Source organism: Tamandua tetradactyla, chromosome 4 (assembly GCF_023851605.1).
Source record: "Tamandua tetradactyla isolate mTamTet1 chromosome 4, mTamTet1.pri, whole genome shotgun sequence".
Taxonomy (NCBI): domain Eukaryota; kingdom Metazoa; phylum Chordata; class Mammalia; order Pilosa; family Myrmecophagidae; genus Tamandua; species Tamandua tetradactyla.
In genome coordinates, this window is record NC_135330.1 from 4,900,926 (window position 1) to 4,913,264 (window position 12,339).

At 38.1% G+C, this 12,339-nt stretch overlaps 1 pseudogene; it reads right to left on the minus strand.

Annotated features, from left to right (window-relative positions):
* Positions 1–536: 536 nt before the first annotated feature.
* LOC143680125 (protein DEK pseudogene) lies at positions 537–10,706 on the minus strand (annotated as a pseudogene).
* Between the last annotated feature and the right edge of the window lie 1,633 nt (positions 10,707–12,339).

The window sequence follows — 12,339 nt, forward strand, 5'->3', positions numbered from 1 at the left end:
AAATGATATCTACCTATGTTAATTTAAAAATTGATCCACACAAAAGAAATTTTAAAACTTTGTATCAACAAATTTGTATTTAAAAATAAAATCTACCACTTTTGTCATGCTGACAATCTGACATATACATATGCAAGAAAAAGTTCAGATTCAGCCATCTGAACAACTGTAGTTTGTATATGTTTAATATGATAAACACACTGCCACTGAGTTTTCAGACTGACAGAAGGTGTGTATTCAAAATATTTCATATACTAAATACTGCAATAGTCTTTGCATGTATAGATGCTGGTTATAATAGTTTTTGTTCTACTTGATTAAAAGTATGTCTTAAGAAGGCTAATATTAAGCACACTAAAAAAAACACAACAGTTCAAAATCTTTGATCTTATATAAAGAAATCCAAAATGCACAAAATATAACACAAAAGCAAAGAGCAATTACTGCCTTGCAAGATTTTATAAAATAAAAACAGCATAGATATGCAATTTTAAATGGCAAACTCAAATTCGTGTAAGACTTAGGGTTAGGGTTAGGGTTAGGGTTAGATCCAAACATCAGCAGTGTGTTCTACCAATACAATGCTTAACAAGGATTTAGAAAAGGAAATACATTATCTTTGCTGGCATAATGCAATAAATCAGATCTCCAAATCCGTGGGAACAAGACATCTATCTCTAACCTTTGTCTCAAGGAATTAGCTCTTTAACAGTTGCTTTTATGGTTTTCTTTCATTCGGTTAAATCATGAGCAGGATAATTTTCATAAACCTCTTTGCAAATCTGCTTCATTGAGACTTCCTCCAAGTTACCATTGGCCAATTATTTCTTTACTGTTTCCTTTAACTCTTCATCTGTAGGTGGTTTCTTCAATTTCTTAACTACAGGTTCCTCTTCTGAACTATCGTCAGATTCTTTTTCTTTTTTAGAATTGTTTTCATTTTTCTTGGTGGTGCTGCTATCTGCCCTTCTACAGATTTTTTACTTTCAGAAGTGGCTTTCTGCTTGAGCTATTCTCTCTTAGATGTCTTTTTCTGTGGCTCCTCTTCTCTTTCTTTATCTTCATCATCTGAAGATTCTTCCTTATTTCTCTTTTCATCTTCATCTGAAAGGATTTCAGGACATTTGGTTCACTTAACTTTCCAGAGTTATTCCGTTCTTTTTTGCTGTGTTTGCTGGAAGTTTTTTTTTTTTTTTTTTTTTTGGATTTTGGCAAAGGTTTGCCAGAAGGCTTTGGATGCATTAAGAAACTCAAGATCTGCTTCCCCAGTTCACTATTTATCTGATCTTTCCAAATCAAGAATCTTGCAGATACTCTTCATCTTTAACATGGCATTTCTAAATTTTTTCAATGTTTCTTTCTTCTTTTTGTATTGGATACTTCCTTTTTCAAATGAAAAACCACTGACCTGACCTACATTCTTCTTTAATGAGGATACAGTGCCTGGTCTACTGTAAAGCAGTTTGCGTAGATTTCTAAGTTCATCCATTTTCTTCTTACTCAGGAGTCCTCTCAATTTCACAAAGTTTCCGCTCCTTCCCTTGTGCAATTGTAAAAGGTTCTCCTTGTAAGAAACACACTTGCATTGTCAACCTCTCTACTTTCTTCTTTTCCCTCCTGCCTCCCAAGGAGAGACTCCTCTTTCCTCCTCTTCCTCTTCATCCTCTTGGCTTTCTCCCCCAGTGCTGGGCATCTCGGGCTCTTTCTCTGAGGCGGGCTGGGGAGCTGTTCCCTCTGCCCCCCACCGGAGCCAAGGAGGCGACCTGGGACCTGGGAGGGGGGCAGGGAGCAAGGAGTCTGGTCCCAGAGGCGCCCCAAGGCTCGCACCTTCTCGGGTCCTGGGAAGTCTGAAATATACAGGCTTATCCGGTTCTTCCGGGGAAACCTGGGCTCAGATTTGCTTTCTACCGGGCTGCACTGGTTTCACCCTCACACCCACCCGCTTCTAATAATACTTGTAATTATCAGCCCACCATAATCTGAGATGTATCCTGGTATTGCAGCTGTACAGCTGTTCCCATTGTGGTCTCCCGGAGTTTGGGTTGTTGAGCTGTCCGGACAGGTTGATTTAGATTGTGTGTTACATAAAATGTAGGGTTTAGACATAATAAACCTCTCTGCCTTTGGTCTCATACAGTAGCTGAAGGTCTAGAGCACAAACACTATGGTCTTTTACCCTATATTCTGATTTACCTCGGTCCCAGACAGGTTGGCTTTGTTTTTATCTCTAAATGAAGTCTGATCTCTTTTTTAGGTACTTTAACTGAAAAATTGTATGTAGCTATGCTAACTTTCAGCACTGCAGCACTCCATTTCTGAGGATTAGGTATCACAGACTTACTCAAATTTCCAGGGAAATGCCAGCTGATACACACATAGCTCAGTGTCTCAGGATCTAGAAATGTACTTACAACTTCAGACCAAGTGTGGCTGATATAATTAGGCTCCAATGTTCATACAAGTATTTTCAAAAAGAGACCTGTCAATAGGTCTCAATAGTTTGAAACTATTATGTTCCCCAACAAAGCCATGTCTTGGCCCTGATCTAATTTTGTGGAGGCAGCTGTTTCTTTTAATCCTGATTCAATACTGTAGGGTGAGAGCTTTTGATTAGATTATCTCCATATATGCTAAGATCTTGTATTAGTTTGCTGAACTACCAGAATGCAATATACCAGAATTGGAACAGCTTTTAAAAGCTGCCCAATTGTGGGTGTGACCTTTTAATTAGATGGAGATGTGACTCCACTCATTCAAAGTGGGTCTTCATTAGTTTACTAGAGTCCTTTAAAAGGGGAAACATTTTGGAGAAACTTAGACGCAGATGCTTGGAGAACAATTGCTTCAGGGATGACAGAGACACAGATATTTGGAGATGCTTGGAGTTCTGACAGAGAGAGCAGATGCCTAGACCCGGGCAGAGCCAAGCAACCATCACCACGTGCCTTCCCATGAGATGCTAAGCAAATCAGAACCTGGAGAGAGCCAAGGGAAGACAAGAGATGAAGCCCAGCCCTGGAGAAGCCAAGTGAGGAACGCTCACAGGAAATAGAGGCTGAAAGCAATGGAGCCCAGGAGCAAGGGACCAGCCGATGCCAGCCATGTAACTATCCAGCTGACAGAGGTGTTCCAGATGGCATCAGCCTTTCTTGAGTGAAGGTAACCTCTTGTTGGTGCCTTAATTTAGACATTTTCATGGCCTTAGAACTAAAAACTTGCAACTTAATAGATTCCCTTTTTAAAAGCTGTTCCAATTCTGGTATATTGCATTCTGGTAGTTCAGCAAACTAATACAAAATCTTAGCATATGTGTTCTTTTGTTGGCATTTATATTTCTATTGGAAAGTCCTGTTCCAGAGGACTAGGAAAGGAATGATAAAATAGCAAATCAGGGATTTGCCCTCTCAGTAGTAGTAAACTAGGTAATTCATACCAACCTTCCCACTGAGGACAAATAAAAAAGCTGGAAAAAAAAACATAAAAAGCATCTGCTTGTCTTGTTAGACCTAACAAGACAGTGAGGACTTTACCAGTTCAGGTAAAACATGGAGTGATATTATAGTTTGAAGCATATTGTTAAGATACTAGAGTAACCAGGGGAAAACAGTGCCTCCTAAGACTAACAGAAATTTCCATCTGGATCTTTCTATACAATAATTTATCACTCCAGCTGTAGTAAATTATAAAAATGAATCTTCTACCTCTCACAATAATAATTTATCACTTGAGTTCAGTCAAAAAAATTTTTCTGCGCACTCTGTACCAAGCTCTGTGTTAGCTTTGGAAGCACATTATTACCTACCAAACCAACACCCTCAGGATTTGATTGCCTTCTCTCTCTCCTCTATTGAATCAAAGATTGGTATAATAAAAGCCAATTATATCTTAATGAAAGGCAATATAATATGGTATTAAAACCATAGACTCTGCTGTTAGACTGACAGGATTCAAATCCTGCTTTTTCCATTTACTAGCAGAGTGAACTTAGGCTAGGGCTAGGGCTTTGTAAAACAAGGAAAATAATACTTAACCGCAGGACTATAGTGAAGATTCGGTGGGTTGATACAGTGCTTAGAACAGTGCCAGGCCGTAGCATCTGCTATATAGGAGTTTGCCACCATGTTATGAATGGGAATGAAATTCAGATCTAGGACTGGAATATTGGAGGCTCAGTCGCAGGAGCTCCTGGAGCAAGTATAATTGAAGTCAAATCTAAGGTATTTACAACAGTATTTCCCATACTGTTTTGCATGGTTTTCCAACTACATTATGGATTAGATAGGCCTTGTTGGCTGTCTGAGAAATTAACTGCCACTTTATAATACTTTAGGAAAGAGTATTCTCAAATCTCTACAGCCTCCTTACTTGTATTTTAGAACACAACCTTTTTGCAAGTTGGAAAGTGTTTGTAGTACCTAAAACACACTGAAATATACAAGGCTATTACTGGGCCTGCATTTGAACTTTACAAAGAAATTGTAACAACTGTTACTCATCTTCAATCTTAACACCACCTTAGGTGTCTTCACATCCTCTGTCCCTTCTCTGCTATTCCTATTGGAACAAGTATCTCATCTAGAATACTGAGCTAATTTGCCAGGTATGGCAGGATGTGGAAAGAAGAAATGGTTTAAAAGAAAGTTCATCCCACCTGACTGGGGTTCTGGAATCATATGTCCTGTTTCTAATGTTCATGACACAGTGCAGCTAACAAGTGGTCAGTGTTTTCAGTGTTCTTGACAGTGGACTCAAATGGAAGCTCTAGAACCCTGCTCCATCCACCATATCTTTGAAACTTTCAGTCTCATTGGTTCTCTCAATTCTTGGGGAAAATTATTGGACCATGGATAGGCTCTCCAATTCTAGTAAAATCATTTCTAACACCCTAAATAAAGGTACCACACACTTCTCCTAAAAGTTTAATGCAACCAAACTGGTTTTAGTTTTCTTTGAGATCAGGTTATCTTTAGGCATGTATCTTCTATCCTCCCAACTGGTTTTTAGCAACTTAAAATAGGAACTGTGCTTTTTTTTTCTTTTATATTGGCTTAAATCAAATATTTTAGCTGACTGACTAGCCAAAAAATCAACCTGGGAAGTCTACGCCATTGGTAGCCAAATCTTGGTCTGCGGATTAGTGAAAATCCTTCATTTACTCATCATCTATTTATTAAGTGCTTACCATGTGCTAGATACTGTTCCTGATGCTTGATATATGTGGTAGTTTGAAATTGTATGTGCCCCAGAAAAATATATTCCTAAATCTAATCCATTCCTGTGGGTGGGAAACCATTATAAATAGGACTTTTTTTTTTTTTTTTTTTTTACTTCAGGAAGGGGTGACCCAACCCAATGGGATGGGTCTTAATCCTATTACTGGAGTCCTTTATAAGCAGAATGAGATTTGGACACAGCGAGAGAAAGCCACAGGAAGCAAGAAGGTGAATATCAATGGAACCCAGAAGAGAAGGAGAGACCAGGAGACACCCAAATGTGCCCTGCTTTGTGACAAGCTAAAGACCGAGAATTGCTGACAGCCAGCTCCAGAATGCCAGTCTTTGGGAAGAAAGCATTGCTTTAATGATGCCTTGTATTGGATTTTTTCCCAAACTCAAACCATGAGCAATAAACCTGATCCATTTTATAGAATTTGCTTGAGAAGCCGAGGTAGCTAAGACAACACACATCTGAAAAAAAAAAAGATACCTGCCCTAGAGGGTTCTTTGTCTTTCTCAGTATTTTCATTAGTCTTCAGTTAAATGATTAAAATATGGACAATGGCATGAGCATTCATAAAACAATCTATACAACTTGTCAATTCTGAGATTGTGCTGGTTTGAAATAATGTACGTACCCTAGAAAAGCCATGTTTTAATCAAAATCCCTTTTCGTAATGGCAGAATAATCCCTAGTCAATACCGGATGTTTGAATCTGTGATTGGATCATCTCCCTGGAGATGTGATTTAATCAAGAGTAGTTGTTAAACTGGATTAAGTGACGACATGTCTCCACTCATTTGGGTGGGTCTTGATAAATTTCTGGAGTCCTATAAAAGAGGAAACATTTTGGAGAATAAAAGTGATTCACAGAGAGCAGAGAAGAATGAGATAGCCATGAGAAGCAGGGAGTCCATCAGCCAACGCTTTGGAGATGAAGAAGGAAAATGCCTCCCAGAGAGCTTCATGAAACAGGAAGCCAGGAGAGAAAGCTAGCAGATGATGCCATGCTCACTATGTGCTCTTCCAGACAAGAGAGAAACTGTGACTGTGTTCACCATGTGCCTTCTCACTTGAGAGAGAAACCCTGAACTTCATCGGCCTTCTTGAACCAAGATATCTTTTCCTGGATGCCTTTGATTGGACATTTCTATAGACTTTTTTAATTGGGGCATTTTCTCGGCCTTAGAACTATAAACTAGCAACTCATTAAATTCCTCTTTTTAAAAGCCATTCCATTTCTGGTATACTGCATTCCAGCAGCTAGCAAACTAGAATGGAGATTATGTGCTTTCTACCCTGTTTTTGAGGTTAAAATGTCCCTTCAGAGGGTGCACGGGTACTTCACTGGTTAGATTGCCTGCCTTCCATGCAGGAGACCCAGGTTCAATTCCTGGACCATGCCCCACCCCACCCCTGCCAAAAAAAAAATCCCTTCAATTTTGAAATGATGGTAGTGTAGAAATGAATTTTTTAAGTCCTACTTTGAGAAACTAAAATGATAGCCATCCTAAATTGGCCCTCTAATATTTTCTTCAAATTTTACTATTCTGTAAAATCTGATACATAACTATTTGCCAAACTTACTCAGATCAGTATCTCAATTTACTATGCAAGTCTTGAGCAAAATGAGAAAGCTTCACATGAAAACATGGATGAGCCTTGAGGACATAATGCTGGGTGAAATTAGTCAGACACAAAAGGATATATACTAAGTCAGGAGGTTATCCTGGAGGTAATTCTTGTGCATTAAATGGATATCACCTTTTTAGTTAGGGTGTAGTAGAGAGGCTGGAGGGAACTGCCTGAAAGTGTAGAGCTGTGTTCCAGTAGCCATTCTTGGGGATGGTTGTATATGATATAGCTTTTGCAGTGTGACCGTGTGATCATGAAAACCTTGTGTCTGATGCTCCTTTTGACTACCTTATCAACAAACGAATGAAACATATGGTTTGGGGGTAAATAAATAATAAGGGGAACAAATGTTAAAATAAATTTAGTAGATTGAAATGCTAGTGATCATGAAAGAGAAGGGTAAGGGATATGGTATGTATGAATTTTTTTCTGTTTTCTTTTTATTTCTTTTTCTGAATTGATGCAAATGTTCTAAGAAATAATCGTGATAACGAATATACAACTATGTGATGATATTGTGAGCTACTGATTATTTATGTAGAATGGAATGATCGTATGGTAAGAATGTGTTTGTATGTTTACTAAAAGAAAAAAAAGGATAGATACTATGTGACTCCACTTTTTTTTTTTTACTTTTTAAGTTGTATGATATAACATATATACAAAGCAAAGAAAGAGAGAAGCAATAGTTTTCAAAGCACTATTCAACAAGTTACAGGATAGATCCCAGAGTCTGTCATGGGCTACCATACCATTATCTCAAATTTATCCTTCTAGCTGTTCCAGAATATAGGAGGCTAGAAGGAATAAATATTTTTTTATCATCGCAATCAACTTTTTTTCCTTTTTTTGTGAAAAATAACATATATACAAAAAAGCAATAAATTCAAAGCACAGCACAATTAGTTGTAGAACAGATTTCAGAGTTTGGTATGGGTTACAATTCCACAATTTTAGGTTTTTACTTCCAGCTGCTCTAAGATACTGGAGACTAAAAGAAATATCAATTTAATGATTCAGCAATCATATTTGTTTGTTAAACCCTATCTTCTCTGTATAACTCCACCATCACTTTTGATCTTGCTGTCCTTCTCTTTAGGGGTGTTTGAGCCATGGCCATTCTAACTTTTTCATGTTGGAAGGGGTTGTCAATAATATGGGGTAGGGAGATGGAACTAGCTGATGTTCTAGAGAGGCTGGGCCCTCTAGGTTTCAGGACTTATCTGGTCCAGGGATCCATCTGGAGGTTGTAGGTTTCTGGAAAGTTACCCTAGGGCATGTAAACATTGTAGAGTCTTATATATTGCCATAGATGTTCTTTAGGGTTTGAGTTCAAATAGAGTCTAGAGGCTACTCTGGAGCTTGCTCTTATGCAAGCTTCAGGCAGAACTTGCTTCCTATCATGACCTGCCAACCCTCAACCAGGACCCTTCCAGCCAATCCTGAGAACACCTAGGGCAATATATAAGATTCCACAAGGGTTCCAGGCACTAGATTAACTTTCTAGAAACCTAAAAACCACCAGATGGGTCACTGGTTCATATAAGTCCTGAAACCTATAGGGCCCAGCCTCTCCAGAACATCAGCTAGTTCCATCTCCCTACATTTTATTAGTGACAGACCCTTCCAATATGAAAAATTTAGAATGACTGGAATGCAATATACCAGAAACAGAATGGCTTTCAAAAAGGGGAATTTAATGAATTGCTAGTTTACAGTTCTAAGGCTGAGATAATGTCCCAATTAAAACAAGTCTATAGACATGTCCATTCAAAGGCATCCAGGGAAAGACACCTTGGTTCAAGAAACCGATGAAGTTCAGGGTTTCTTTCTCATCTGAGAAGGCACATGGTGAACACAGTCAGGGCTTCTCTCTCAGCTGGAAGGGCACATGGCGACATGGCGTCATCTGTTAGCTTTCTCTCCTGGCTTCCTGTTTCATGAGCTCTCTGGGAGGCGTTTTCTTTCTTCATCTCTAAAGGTCGCTGGCTCGTGGACTGTCTGCTTTGTGGTGCTTCAGCATTCTCTACTCTCTCCAAATCTCTTTCACTCTCCAAAATGTTTCTTCTTTTACAGGACTCCAGAAACTAATCAAGACCTACCCAAATGGGTGTAGACACATAGTCACTTAATCCAGTTTAACAACCATTCTTGATTAAATCACATCTCCAGGGAGGTGCTCTGATTACAGTTTCAAACATACAGCATTGAATAGGGATTATTCTGCCTTTTTGAAATGGAATTTAGATTAAAACATGGCTTTTCTAGGGGACATATATCCTTTCAAACCATCACAATGACCATAGCTCTAACACCTCTAACAAGAGGGATGGAAGGATCAAAGGTGATAGTGGAGTTATACAGTGAAGATAGGATTTAACAAATGAATATGAATACTGAATTATTAAATTGTTATCTCTTTTAGTCTCCAGTATCTTAGAGCAGCTAGAAGTAAAAACGTAAAATTGTGGAACTGCAATCCATTCCAAACTCTGAAATCTTCTACAACTAATGCGGTGCTGTCTTTGAAATTTATTGTCTTTTTGTATACATGTTATTTTTCACCAAAAAAAGGTCTATTGTGATGATAAAAAAATATTTATGCCTTCTAGCCTCCTATATTCTGGAGCAGCTAGAAAGAAAAATGTGAGATGCTGGAATGGTAGCCCATGACAAACTCTGGGCTCTGTCCTGTAACTACTTGTTGAAGAGTGCTTTGAAAACTATTGCTTTTCTCTTTCTTTGCTTTGTATCTATGTTATATTATACAACAAAAAAGTTGAAGAAGAAAATAAAAAAAGCAATGCTGAGAAGGGAGGAATTTGCCCAAAGCCAGCCTGATGGGAAGTGGAGGAACCACATTTACCCCCAGACCAGCTGGCTCCAGAGCCTACGTGGGGGTCGCTGCACCTCACTACCCACCAGGCACTGGACTGGGGCTCAGCCTCAGATTGCAGGTCCCATCCCAGCATCTTTCTGCTTGTCCAGTCTGTGTTACATCAGCCAGACTGCGATAGACCTGTGTCCTAGACAGCCTCGTGCAGAGGAGAGAGCACACCTCCTTTAAAAAAAAAAAAAAAGATTAGAGAAGTTATAGGTTTACAAAACAATCCTGCATAAATTACAGGATTCCCGTATATACCCCACCACCAATATCTTGCATTGGTGTGGAATGTTTGTCACAACTGGTGATAGTATTTTTTAAAGAATTGTACTATTTATTTTAACAGTTGTTACCTTTGTTAATGCCCAGAGATCACTATATCCCTATAGATTGAGAGAAGGATTAAAGGAGAGAGAGGAGGTATAACAGAGGAAATGGGATTTAACAAATGAGTACGGCTGCTGAATCACTATATTAATATGCCTTCTAGCCTTCAGTGTTTTGGAGCAGCTCGAAGGAAAAATCTGATATGATGGAATGCTAGCCCATGACTAATTCTGGGATCTGTTCTGTAACTACTTGTTGAAATGTGCCTTTTTCTTTCTTTGCTTTGTATAATGTTATATTATACAAAAAAATGTTAAAAAACTGATGAAAGACTATAAAAATTGTACTGTTTTCTATCATCCATGATTTGCATTGGGCATATTTTTTCCCCACATATTACTCTATTACTGCCACCTTGTCTTGCTATCGTACATTTGTTATAAACCATGAAGGAACATTCTTATACCTGTACGGCTGACCATAGTCCATCGTCCACAAGAGAGTTTGCTGTGTTATACAATCCTGTGTTTTATCTTTTAATCTTTATTCTAGTAACATATGCATCCTAAAGTTTCCCCTCTTAGCCACATTCACTCTTTAGTTCAGTGCTGTTCCTGCACTCACCATGGCGTGCTATCGCCATGGTCCATTTCTGCACCTTTGCCATCAACCTGGATGGAAATTCTGTACAGGCTGAGCATCGACTACCCATTCTCCAGCCCCAGTCTGTCCCTGGTGACCTGAGTTTGCTTATTGTAGTTGGTTCGTAACAATGAGATCATACAATTTAAAAAAACACAAAAAAAACTCGTATGACTTGCCAAGAGGAGGCAGCCACACAATAGAAAAATAAGCAAAAGATATGAACAGGCCATAGCAGAAAATTCAAATGGTCAATAAATGTGTGAAAAATGTCTAACGTCATTAGTAATTAGAACAATGCAAATTTTAGAAATGAGAGTACATCTTGTTCCCACTCCTTCACCCGGATAACCCCTCTAGCAGTAGGTGTATATAGATGCATATTTCTTTCCATGAATATATTAGTATATATTTCTGTCAATAAAAAATATTATGATTTGATGAAAGGATGAATGGCTGGGTGAGGATTAAACAATAGTAGATTATGGATGAATTGTGTTAAAATGAATAAAACAGGTTGTCCTAGGACATTATGGAGGAACTGAGATCTCAGGAGCTTAATCCTAATATCTTCATAACTAAAATTTTCCATCTAAAACTTGGTATTTTTAATGAGTGAATTGTCAAAATTAACAGGTAAATTCATACTGCTCTTGGTCTTATTGATCTCCTCTACTAAGGGCTCTTCTTATTTTTTTTTTAACTTTATATTTTGAAATATTTTCAGATTTTTAGGGCAGTTACAAAAATAATATAAAATCCATACTGAGAACTCCAACATACCCTCCATCCAGATACCCAAACCCACCAACTTGTAACATTTTGCTACATTTGCCATCCCATTCTATCCATCCATCCACCCATTTATTTATCTATTTTCTAAAGAGGGTAGTTTGCATACATCAATATCCTTGAATATTTATTACTTCCATATATATTTCCTAAGAACAAGGATATTCACTCATGTAATGACCTTTAGTTATAGTACAAATTCCTTGAATTTAACATTGATGTAAAGTTTACAGTGTGTGCTGCAGTTTTTCTTATATGTTCCAATAATGTCCTTTAGGGCATTTCCTCCTCTGTTATTAGATCCAGTCCAGAATCATGTATCGCATGTAATTGCCAGTGTCTCTTTAGTCTCTTTCTTAAAAATGTGGAAACATAAACAACATAAAATTTCCCATTTCAGCCACTCCTAGGCATACAAGTCATGGGATTAATCACATGCACAAGGTTGTGTCACCATCACACCATCGATTATCAGACTTTCACATTACCCCAAACAGAGAGCCTGCACCCATTCATGCGTTAACTCCTTATTTCCCCTGCTCTCTGTCCTTGGTCACATGTACTCTATTTCCTATCTCAATGAAGTTGCATATTCTTGATATTTCATATAAGTGGAATCATACAATAGCTGTCCTTTTATATCTGGTTTATTTCATTTAACCTGATGTTGTCAAGGTTCGCCCATGTTGTAACATGAATCAGAACTTCATTCCTTTTTGTGACTGAATAATATTCCATTTCATTTGTATGCCACACTTTGTTTATTCATTCATCTGCTGATGGACATTTGGGTTGCTTCTACCTTTTGCAATCGTGAATAATGCAGCTATGAACACTGGTGT